The 13,403-nt window shown below is 29.5% G+C and overlaps 1 non-coding gene across 1 annotated transcript; it reads left to right on the top strand.

Moving 5' to 3' along the window:
• The first annotated feature begins 6,584 nt into the window (after positions 1–6,584).
• Positions 6,585–6,656, top strand: TRNAM-CAU (transfer RNA methionine (anticodon CAU)). The gene has a single exon. It is a non-coding gene; the product is annotated as a tRNA-Met (tRNA).
• Positions 6,657–13,403: the final 6,747 nt, after the last annotated feature.

Raw genomic sequence — 13,403 nt, 5'->3', positions numbered from 1 at the left:
ATTTTAAAATCTCAATTTTTAAACCCTTAAAATTATAAATATATTTATTTTTTATATATTTAGCATAAAATATGGTAAAAATAAACTTTAAAACCTCAGAAAAATAACTATTTTTTTAATATATTTACTATTTTTTAGGGTAAATATTAAAATAAATAAATATATTTGTAATTTTAGGGGTTTATAAATTGAGATTCTAAAATTTATTCACAGTTTGAGTGTATTTAGGTCAAATACCGTTAAATAAGGACCACTGAGGGGTTAGACGCAAAGTTTATGAAACCACGAGGGAGATTGACGCAGTTTTAGAAGTATAGAGATTTGGTGCAATTTCATGAAACTACGGGTGGATTTTGTGCAATTTAGCTTATTTTTAATTTCAACTATGTGTTGTGTATTTTTATTTTCATTTATGTGTTGTGTGATAATCAGCATGGTACGGATTTACCATGTTTGGCACCCTAATGATCTCCTCATATATATCATTTTCATAGATCAGAATAAAGACTTTGTGGTCCAATCTTGTATGTTATCTATTCCCTTTGCATTAATTAGCTTCCAGCCTACAGAACATAAGGACAACTTCAAATAAACACGACCTGAGTTGATGATCGATGATGACACGAATTTTATATTGCATTACAAGATGAGCTTATCAAAATGAAGCCTTTAATTTCGCACATACATCAAACAATTGAACTTTTCAATAGATCCGCGTATATAATAAAGAACATGCATCCACACGTTTACGCATCTACCCGGCGATCCATGAAAATTGTGATCTTGCGGGACTGTTACACTGTTGGTATCTTTGTGTATGCAGTGGCGGAGCCAGAAATAATAGTCGGTGGGAGTATTTATCTTTTTAATATATAACAGATAATAATTTTAAAAATACATAGGATCTATTTAGACAATGGGTAACAATCTGGACATTTTGCAACTGGGCACTTTGGGATAAAATTCAAAACACTGCCCAATTGACAATTTTCTGCAACATCTCGTGATGAGATCACATTCTAGATTTGATTGATATTTTTGTTTGAAGATGTACAAAATTAAATTTGCATTGAATGAAATCATACCTCAATTGAAAAAACTATTTCTCCTCACATCAACGTTCAAGTATCCTTGTATTTATTAATTAATTAATAAACTTTCTATCACATCAACAATAAATATTTTACTCATCAAATAACCTAGTCATTTCAACCATTGTTACTTCCAAAACCTCCAAAATTCCCACTTAAACACATTTCAACTTCCAAAACAACTTTTTCAACATAAAGAAAAAAAAAAAAGAAGAAGAAGAAGAAGTTAAATCCGAAATCCTTCGAAACTTCAAAAGTTCATGTCTAAACAGAATCATTGCATGATTAAATTTATTAGAATTCAAAAGCAATCAAATTTTCTGCTCATGAGTTTAAGAGCAAATATATTTGAACAATTTAGCACAAATATTTGTAATAATAATTCTTTTGTTACTATGTGATGTTCGCTCAACCTAACAGTCACAGTGTGGGCTTGGGGTGAGCATTGTGAGCAAGTATACGCCGATACCTAGAAAAGACGACATAAATGCAACCAAGTAGATTTTGAGGCGACATATGCAACGATCTTATATAATGGTTTTATGTTCTGCAAGGAAAATATAGTAAAATTGCTCATGGATTTGTTGATGATAATGCCAGCTAGTTTGTCTTTATTTAAATGGTTGTGTTATTTGAAAGGCATCCCTACATTTTTTATTTTTATTTTGTTTTCCTATAGCTTCGTCAACTACTGAAGCCGAGTATGTTGCTACCATCGAGGGGATTAAGGAAGCTATTCGGCTTTGTGATTTCAGAACTCAGAATCCTTCAAGCTACTTATCTATTGTGATAGCCAGCAGTGGTTGAATCCCAAGATTCCACATTGGAGGATTTCTTGTACAGGATAAATATTAATACTAAAAATTATAAATTCTAACACAAGCTATATATATAAAATATTGTGTGAATAAAATTATAGACTTGGTATAAAAACCATGCAAGATAGCTTTATTTTCAATCTTTGCGAAAATTACCATTTCAATATAACATTCTCAGCTATCCTTGAAAAGCTCCCTACGTCTTGTTAAGAAAATCATTTTTAATAGTTTTTACCTTGGAGAAAGATCTTTCAGAAGTGTTTGTTGCATTGGCAAAAACAATTCCAATTCAATGAGTTAGCACACCAACTTCAATGTAGGGGTTTCAAAATTTAACCCGACCCGAAGATCGAACTTGTTCGACCTTAAAATTATTTTCAGGTTCGACTCGAACCTAGAATGAAAGAAATTGGGTTGGATGAGGTCGGGTTTCAGCTTGACCTAATAACCCAAAATATATAAAACAAGTCACAGGATGATCCGAAACCCAAATTTGACTTGATTTCAACATGATTTTTTACTTAAAATTCTTTTTATTTATTTCAAATTATAATATATTACAAAATAAAATAATATAAAAATTTAAAATTATAAAAAAATAAGCAAAATATTAATTATAAAAAATAAAATTAGATTTTCAGTTTGGTTTAAAACCAGATATTTTTAGATAAGTTTAAAATTTTCAGGTATGTTGCGTGTTAAGTTCATTGAGTTTGTTCAGATTATCGGATGACTTGAAACAAAATCAGGTTCAGGTAGACCTCTATTGTGGAGATTTTTCGCCATGTCATTGTTGTTTTTGTGTAACTCTGACATTCTGACAATTTGGAACACTTTTGACAGTAAAATCATCCTAAGTCGTTGACAATCTGAAGGGAATAGCAAATGTTTAGCAACTCATGTTATGTTCTCAAGCCATATTCATGCCGATTGCACGAATTGATATATCGAGGATTGGTTATGTTTCAAGGTTTATTTACTTTCTATTTGGTTTTGTGTTTTGATTTTATTTTTTTCTGAAATAGTAATTGGATAAATGTTTTGTAGAAATATATATATATATATACACATATAATATAGTAAATATATTTTTTATCAACAATACTAAAGTTGAAAATTAATAAAAAGAGAAAAGAGAGGCTCATTCCTTGTCTGGTTTCTTTTTATGCCATTTCATTGTTAAAATATAAAACATACAATATTTCGTGGTGGGCCCATAACCCCCGGGTCCCAGTATTGAAACCGGCTCTAATAGATTAGTATTATTTTTGATTAAATTACTTCATGTCCTAGGATCGAAACCTGATAGCTTATTAATTTTAATTTTCTAAGGAACAAAAGTATGATCAAATCCAAAAGATATGAAATTTGAAATTTTCTCTTTAAAAAATATTAGATAGAATATATATATATATAAATTTTATTTTAAAATATTTTATACATAACTATTTATTATTCATTATATTTAAATATATATATATATTACTTTAAATGAATTAATAAATTAACAAATACCACACTAAAAAATGTATTCCTTCTCGAGTGCAAGAACTTCAATTAAGCTTAAAGGCACTAATGGTATGATAAAATTTGAATGATATCAATTTCTCAAATTTTCTCCAATAAATAATACATAACTTTTTTTTCATATTGTATTTTTCGTAATTCTTTCTTATCTATTACATTATTTTAAATATATATTAATTTAGGGCAAGGAACAGCTCCGGTCAAGTCAGCATGGTAGTGATTCGACCAAATATGAGAGATCAACATATTTATAATACAATATATATTATATTATAACTCTAACATATATTATTTTATAACAATATGTATAACATACGTTGGTTACCCCTATAACATATGTTTGATCTGTGAATGCTCTGCGGCCATTAATTTATTTAAAGAGTTAATAACTAAAGAAAGACATAAAAAAAGGATATTTCTTGTCGAGTGCCAGAACTTCTATTTGGATTATAGATGAGATAATAATAATAGTTAATATTATTAATAAGTTATATAATTATGAGATTAATTAATATTGTATTTGCTTTACTTGATTAAATATAATTGTTACGGAGATATCACTAGGATTTATAATGAAATAATATGAAACTTAAAAGAATTTGATTATTCAGTTCTACTACAAGAAATTATCAATTTTGTAACGAGATTTTCGTTTCTAAATTCACTTTTTCCGTTACTACTGATATTAGAGACGGAATTAGAGATGAAATTATGTTAGCTACGTGAACTTTAGGAACGGAATTCCGTTACAAATATACTATTTTTTTTTTGTAGTGTTCATCTAAATTGGTCTATGTTTGCGACACTTCCAAGCTAGAGATTTGACTATTAACTACCAGAAAATTAGGCTATAGTTGTGGTAAAAAAAAGTCACGGTTTTAATACAAATTTGTGACTTTTTTTTACAAAAGACATTTTCGTGACAATAAGTTACAAAATAATATCATTATAGCTATCTACTCCAAAGTGTTATTTTTTGTTTGTTATTATATTTTAACTAAATAAATATTATTATTGTAAATTTATCTTTTAAAAATATATACATATTTATTTAATATATCATCATGAATTTTTAACAAAAAATTGAATAGCTACAAACGATATTGAATAAAAATATTGAAGATGATTTTATTATTTTGTTATTATTTTGAATAGCTACAAGCAATAATAAGAAAAATTTATAGTTATTTTCGTTACTTATGTTGTGACATTTGATTTTAAATAGTCACAAAAATTATACTATGACAATATCTGTAATAATTTAAAGTGTTGGAAATATTTTGGTTAATTTTTTCGCAACTTATAATAGTCAAGAAAAATTTTCGTGACAATTTTTGTGACGAAATAGTCAAAAGACACCGAATAGAAATATCTTGGACATTTTCGTTACATAAGCCGTTACTTTAAATAGTTACAGAAAGTTGTTTGTAACTTTTTCTGTAAATATTACTTACGGAATAGTCAAAACAAAAAGTTATAACATAAATTTGTCACAAAATTACTTTTCATGACTTTTAATTGTCACGGATTAAAATTTGCGATAAATTTCCGCAATTATCAATCTTTTTTCTAGCAGTGATACTTTGAATGAAAGGATTACAACGACACTAGAAAGTAACATATATATGATTAAAATCCAAGGCTTATATTTGATATATCACAACAAAATTTAGTCTCTTGTTGTTTGTTTTCCTAACAAATTCTAATCATATTTCTATATATGTGATGTTTGTCATCAAACTTCACACTTCAATAATCTCCCGCTTGAAGACTAATCATACTTCTTACATTTGCCTTTCAATTTTAATTGTGTCATTCTAATTATCTAAAGTTTGTTTAAGCTATGCATAATTTAAACTTCTTTAAAGGTGCAACCTTAGTCAACAATTTCACAGTCATAAATAGGACATCTTCACGCAACTTCCACTTGCATCCACTGTGAGTTTGATCTTGACATCCTCTTTTCTCACAATCCTTAACTGCTCATCATCTCCAAGATGATCAACTCCGAAATTTTCGGAGATGTAATTTCCCATGATCTTTGAGTTACTGCAAGAGTGAAACAAAGTGTCAAATAAAAAACCCATGACTCAAGTGTTTGAGCTCACAATGAGAACATGTTTTATATATTTTTTCATTGCATTTACTGAATTTTTGTCCATCTTATCCTTCTTCGGTGCTCTACATAAACTCCAATAATGGCCGGGCTTCTAACAATTCCAGCCCACAGAATGACTTAAATCTTCCTTGGGCTTGCTTCGATTATTCGACTTGAATCCACCTTGATTTGTTTTCGGGGAATCACCTTTGGCTTAATTTTCATACTCAGTATTAATCCTGCCTTCTCCTAATTTTCTCGCTAAAAATCAAATCTCTAATGGCATCAAAATTTAATTTCTCATTTCCTAATGAAGATTGTGACAATGTCTTCCCAACTTTCTAGAAGACTCTAAAGCAATATTAGGGCTTTCACATCATCGTCAAATTCAATATTCAAAGAGGCCAACTGCGACGAGATAATATTGAATTTGTTGATGTGATCGGCTACAATAGTAGTCTCCGACTTCTTAATGTTGAAGAGTTTCCGCATCCGATGAACTGTATTTGTTTCAAATGACTTCCCGTACATATCTAGCAGGTGGTTTCTTTCGGAAAATGGTACAATAGAAATTTGGTATGGGTAGTGTCTGATGTAAAATCATGCCCCTCCAATAATACATTGTTATATACTTCTAAAGCATTGTCGATATGATTTTATGATCTAAATGGAAGTCTGTAAGAAGCCCATAAGAGAATTCTCCTAATTTTTCTTTACTTCATTGCTGTTTACTTTTATAACAACCACTCTTTGACACCTAAACAAATAAGTACATGCGTCACCACAATCGCAAGGTTTGTTTACTTTGATGGGGTGTTAATATACATAAATATATATATATATATATATACATGTATATTGTTTGAAATAGATGGTTTGTTGAAGGTTTGTTAAATTTCTATTTGGATTTGTACTTTGACTTTATTTTTTGTTAAAATAGTAATGGGATAGATGTTTTGTAAAGATAATAATTTTTTTTATATATAAACAATAGTAAATTTGAGTATACAATTTTATTGTTAAAACATATAAATAATAATAATTTTCAAAATCAGAGTGGCGCAGCGGAAGCGTGGTGGGCCCATAACCCACAGGTCCCAGGATCGAAACCTGGCTCTGATAGAATTTTTTTTTTTCAATTTTTCTCCGATACTAAAAAGTCTATGTTAAAATATATATTTTTTTTAAATATTCATTACTATTTCCTTTCTATTACATACTTTTAAATATATATTAATTTAAAAGAGTTAAAGAACTTCTCGAATAGTAAGTAAAAAACCAATCCCTTGGAATAAACTCCAATTATTTTGCTAGCTCGGCTGTTATATAATTCTAGTTGGCACATAATGTGGGCACAATAAAATCCTATCGAAGGAAAATAAGGCAATGTAGCCAACACTCTAGTGTTAAATAAATCAGGTCTATAACTTCACTGGCAATCTACTTATAGCCAGCCTGTATATTGGGGCGGATTCACCTTTGACATAGTAGTCGGAACGTGGTATCAGTGATTTTATTTCAAAGAAAAAAAAGAAATTATTAGTTAATAATTGTAGTATTTCTATTTAAAATTTAAAATTTTATTATTATCCAAATATTTTAAGTAGAGTACCATTTAAAATTTAAAATACCACCAATACTCAGATAATTAATATTCAATCCAATTAAAACAATTAATTACATTTTAAAAATATAAATATACAAAAAAAATATATTATTATTTTAATAAATCGAATTTTTTAATTTATTTTATTTTTGAATTTATGTATTGTTATAGAAATAAATAGTTTTTCTAGATAAGCACCTGTCTCTGTCGGTAGATGTTGACAATTATGAATACAGCATTGAAGGAGTTCACCCATTTCAAGCATGTATTTGTAGTGAATAATTGATGAAAGTGATTTGCAGTTGAAGTCTGAAATTGTTTTTTCATTTTCTAACACAACAATTGACCTCAAAATCCGAAGAATGTAATGTTTTAGGGATCATATAGAATAAACCCATTCCCTTCCAATAGATATAGCAATATCTTATTTTAACAATATTGAAATATATTTTATCTGTCTCAACTCAGTGTACCTATTTTATCATTTTTGTTAATATCACTAAAAAATATTCATTTTCTAAGTATAGTATTGGCATAAGCAAAACCCCGCTATTCTGTAACACAGTTTTGGCATTGTCCGGTGCTAGTCAAGGAATCAGGTTTGCAAAGGTCAAACCTGTTGTGAATTCAATGCTTTGAGACAAAGGGAATTGTCTCATGTGGAAGAGGGAGCAGGACGTAACAGAGGACATCTCATTTGTCGTGACATTAATTGTCTTTGTACATACTTTGTCTTCTAGTATGTATATATGCGTTTTGTTTGCATGTATGTTTGTAAGTGTGCAAGACAACTATTATTCAGCTATTATTCTTCGCTTGGACGCAGGTTTGCTGGTGTCGCTACGATGCAGTAAGAACCAGTCCATGATAGTTTGTATAAACTAAATGGAGCTTTAGTAGAAGATAGGTGGGTAGTTCAGTTTTGTGACTTATATGGTGTAAACCAAGTGTTTGGTTTAGTTAAGTCTCCTGGATTAGAATCCCCAAGTGTAGGTTGGAAAACTTAACTAGATAAACAAACTTGGTGTATTGTTTTGCTTTCTGCACTTATTCAGCTATCGACTTGTGCACTCACACACACCGCTGTTACAACCGCGAGACAACTACGTTGTAAAGCTGTGATTACGTCAAATGTTTCACAGTTCCATTATGCAAGGTACTCGGAGGTGTTGGACCTCTTACACGCACCTCCCTGCGATTTCCAACATATAGTAAAAGTAATTCACATATAAATACAAAATAATACCCATAATTTTGACAAAAGTAATTATTTTCTTATAGTTCATAGAATGATGATGACAGTTTTTTTAATGAATCTCCCCGCAACCTCTAGCTCATCAAAATCACATTTTTATTCTTCGAGATACTGATAATATCATCGCATGACATAAGGACTGGTAAGTCCTTGATAATCTACAGGGAATTCATTGCAAAGGTTTAGCAACTGACATTATGTTCTCAAGTCATATCAATATGCAATATTTAAAATTGATGACCCATGCTTATAGTAGTAGTAGACACTCAACAATGCACCATATTCAAACAGTCTTTACAGCCTCCTATGAAATTGAAAAACATATTGTTTCAAATTCCCAATTTCTATATGTGTATATTACATGTATCAAGAAATGTTGATTATTCTTTAGTTTTCAAGTGTATTACTAATGGAATTAAGCATTTTGTACTCCTCATTCACTTGTCAAATATTATATACCCTCTCCATTCTACATAATTTATCCATATCTTTTATCTCCGTTCATTCCACATAATTTTCTTTCCTTTTTTCGGGAAAATAGTTATACATTTTAATCGTATTTCAAATTTCATAATTTTATAATTTTAATTAAATTGATTAGTATTTTAATCTTAATCTATAATTATTTGTATTGTATAATAATTAATTTTATTAATACACATTTTAATTATCTACTAATTATACCTTGTTGGCTATATTCTCGTCGTATCTATAGAAAATCAGACAAGTAAGGTGGGACGGAAGGAGTATTCAGAATGATGTAAGGACTAGTTCTAGACATACAACAATAAATTAAAGCCGTATGGAGATATCTTTGAGAAAATGGTACAATAGAAATATGGTATGAATGGCTTGTGTAACATCATGCACTTCCAATCATACATTGTTATACATTTCTAAAGCATTGTCGATATGAATTACGACTAAATGGAAGTGTGATATTTCATCCCTAGTGTGCTAAAGGGAATAGATGTCAAGCTTAAACTAAGTCTCATTCGACAAATTTAAATGTTGGAAAGCATTTGAGCATAAGAGATAATTAACACCACAATAATGCATGGTTCTTGTAACAAGGAAAATAGTTAGTACAGTTGAAACGTTATTTCTAAAAGAAGAATAGAAATGTTGTCCTACAAACTAACGAGAACCACTACAAAAAAAATATCAATTTTGTAACAAGATTTTTTTGTTGTTAAATCCACTTTTTCCGTTACTAATGATATTAGATACGGAATTAGAGATGAAATTACGTTAGCTACGTTAACTTTAGGAACGGAATTCCGTTACAAATATACTTATTTTTTTTTGTAGTGACATCTATAGCACAGAAATTCTATATTATTTCAGTAAAGATTGTATTGGAAAATATACAATATACAGTTAAATAAAATATTTCATTAAACATTTCGATCAAACAAGCTTTACTTTATTACAATTTTTCTCACTTTTCGTGACATCTAAACAAATAATTACGCATATATCACTGCAATTGCAAGGTTTGTTTACTTTGATGGGGTGTTAATGTATATTGTTTAAAATAGATAGTTTATTCAAGGTTCATTTTTTTTTTTTGTTTTTTTTTTGTTTAAATCATTGTTTAGTTTTACGTACGAAATTTCATTGTTCGTTTACCTTCTCTTTGGTTTTCTTTAAAAAAAATTCTTGTCTAGTTTGACTTATGCAATTTCATTTTTAATACGAATAAGTTATAATTTAGTTCAAAATCAGAGTGGCGCAGCAGAAGCGTGGTGGGCCCATAACCCACAAGTCCCAGGATCGAAACCTGGCTCTGATACTGATACTTATTTTAGTCTAAGAGGATTGTTATTAGAAGTGGGCATGCAATTTGGTGAACTGAAATTAAGAAAAAATATTGGCAAATATTAGGTTCAGATTTTTTGCCCACCCATAATTGTTGTTACTCATGTGCCTTAAATATTATTCATCTCTCTCACATTAATATTAGTGTATTTTTTATTGTATTATTTAATAATTACTTTAACATATTATTATTCTGTTAAATTATGGTTTAAATTTTAAAAATTTAAACTAATTGAACTTTAAAAAATTTACATGTATTTTCTTTAATTTATGAAATAAAAATAAAACTTTCTTATTCATTATATTATTTTAATCTAAAAAAATTGTTAAATAACTCGGGAAATACGCTAAAAATATATATTCCTTCTAACTGCTAAGAATTTCTATTAGGCTTATTCATTACATTATTCTAACTATATATTAATATAAAAGAATATATTAATCACTCAAGAAAGACACTAATAAAGATATTCCTTCTTGAGTTAAAGGAGGAAGAGAAGGCCTCAAGGTGGCAATATCATGGGTTACTTTGCGAAAAATTGTAATTTCAGTTTGACATTAATATTATTCATTATCCATAATTTTTTTAAAAAATATATATATTATTTTTTTATAAAATATCATATTAAAATACTATTTAAAAAAAATTACAAATCAGCATTCTATTTCATATCAATTTTAAATAACAACCGAACAAACTTTTGCAAAAGAAGCAACATAGCACTCATAGATAAAGCAGACGACATCAAGATCTCTTTCAACGACTAGGTTCACCAAAAGGATACACAAAACAAATCAATGGTCACTCCAACATAATACAACTTATGGTCGTATCACTAAGAAGCAGCATATGGATACATAGATTTAATTGTATAAAAATTAGAGCTTTTATATGTATATATTTGGCTATATACACTTATGTAGAAGTTTTGAATTATTTTTTCTCTTGCAATCGATTACCTTTCCTCAAATATTTTTCCCGGGCACATTTCTCCCTTCCAATGGAAATTTTGGGTTAATTTACATGTTGAACTAACATATTGGCACTGCGATAGAAAGATTTAAACATTTTGTAGTACAGCATAAAAATATGATGAATATAATGTTTGTAAGAAAAGAACAAAATATGTATTTCTTATTTTGGCATATGAAACAATTCTACAGTCTCAGCGGCTGTACAGATTGTTGATATGCTTTAAATTTAATTTGCCACTTTACTGAGTTTTCACAAGTCTTCCTAACCGGTCAGCGAGTCGGGGGGTTAAGGGGGGCAAAGTCCCCCTTGCCTGGGTCCAAGGGCGCGGAGTGGCCTCCGACCCAACCATGTGCAGTATTAAGCTATGGAGTTGGTATTAGGCTAAGCCTATTTGATGTATTCTTTTAGTTTATTTTAATAGACTTGGAGATATGAAATTTGTAATATGTAACGTAGTCATTTTCAATAAATCTGTTCTTCGTTTCTACCCGTGGACGTAACCAACATGTTGTTGGTGAACCACGTAAATCTGTGTTTTCTTTATGTTTTTATTTGTTATTTGATCATTAATCTTAATCCATCACAATAAAGACTATAATAGATGTCTACAAAGCCAATTTGATTGGTTTAAAATGAATCAGAGATGTATGCCAAATGACACATTTCAAATTGTCATATGAAGCCAGGTATTTTGGGAAGTCAAAAACATGATCCATAATGTGTGCAAGACATTTCATGCTCTCAAATTAGTGTGATAGATTGTGAATAATGCTCTTTTTTATGATATAGGAACTTGTAGCTACTTACTCTCCGTGTTGGGTAAACTTCCGGCTGAAAATTCCCAAGCTTCCATGGAGTCCTGAAGTTGATCATAAGAATGAAAAGAAAATGATGATTAACTGAAGATGATAACCAACCCATAAACATGCTTACGCTCAGCTAGATAAGTACTTTCTTGATATTATTCATGCGGTATGACGACTATTTTCTTGTGTATGGTGATGTAAAAAGAGTTGTGGAAGTAGATGATTTGTATTGTATATTTTGTTGATGTTTCAACTTGTAAACCCGGTGATGGTTTCTAAGAAATGTCCTTTAGATTAGAATTCCCCAAATATAGGTATTGATATCAAATTGGGTCAACAAACATCGAGTGTTCTTTATTTTTTTGAGTACTTGATCAGCCATAGGCTTGTGCAAAATTCCATGCACACTGATGTCATTACCATAGAATAATCATGTGATAAAAAATTGTGTTAACCTTTCACGGTTTAATAACTCCGCTATCAATAAATTCAAAGAAGTTGGTCTCTTACAATGTCGCGAAGAAGCACTAAATAACAGCAATTTCCTATTTCAACCATGATTGAGATAGATAAAGATATACTACCTCTGTCCCATATAAAGTGCCTCATTTTTTTTTTTCGTCGTTATATTTAACATTAAAAATATCTTTACATTTATATAATTTACTCCACAAATATCATTGTATTTGTATTATAAAAAACTAATAGAGGTATTTTTGTATAATAATTAATATTCAAAGATTAATATGCAAAAAGCCAATGATAATATGGGACGGTCGTAATATATATATATATATATTATAGGAGTCTTGGGTAAAGATAGAAAAGCCCAAGAAATTAGAACAAAATATGCATTGAGATTGAATATTGAATTAATGATCATTTTGGACACATTTTGGATACCGTCAAAATCGAAAGTGAGTAGAAGGACGCGATCGATGTGGGTGAATAGCAATGAACTTATTGATTCACTAGCTTGCTCGCCTTCATCTTCGAATAGTTACCAAAATTTTGACAATAGATGTATAGCTTGGCCACCCTATGTGTTGGTGGAAATGCAAGCGAGATTGCCCGCTGAAGTTGACTTAACCCGCTAATTGTTTTAAAATTGTTGGGCTAAAAGTTGAGAGGATCGTAAGCTAGCAAGTTTAATAGAGAATTTATGTCACCATATTCAACAGAAGTACAATCAAAATTCTACATTGGTACGAATATCAAATGTAAAAAGAATTTCCGCACTTGATTTTTGACATCAACAAAGCGTAATCTTTTGTACCATCAATATATATGTTTATAGGTAATTATTCAATACATAAATTACCTTTTTTTTATATGAAAATCAAATTCTCTTGTACTATCGAACCTACAAATACATCGATATTCAAAATCGTGTGAAGTGTAACAA

Source organism: Andrographis paniculata, unplaced genomic scaffold (genome assembly GCF_009805555.1).
Source record: "Andrographis paniculata isolate CXL003 unplaced genomic scaffold, ASM980555v1 Contig54END, whole genome shotgun sequence".
Lineage (NCBI taxonomy): Eukaryota > Viridiplantae > Streptophyta > Magnoliopsida > Lamiales > Acanthaceae > Andrographis > Andrographis paniculata.
Note: the sequence above shows the minus strand (reverse complement) of the source record. Positions and strands in the feature narration are given on the sequence as shown.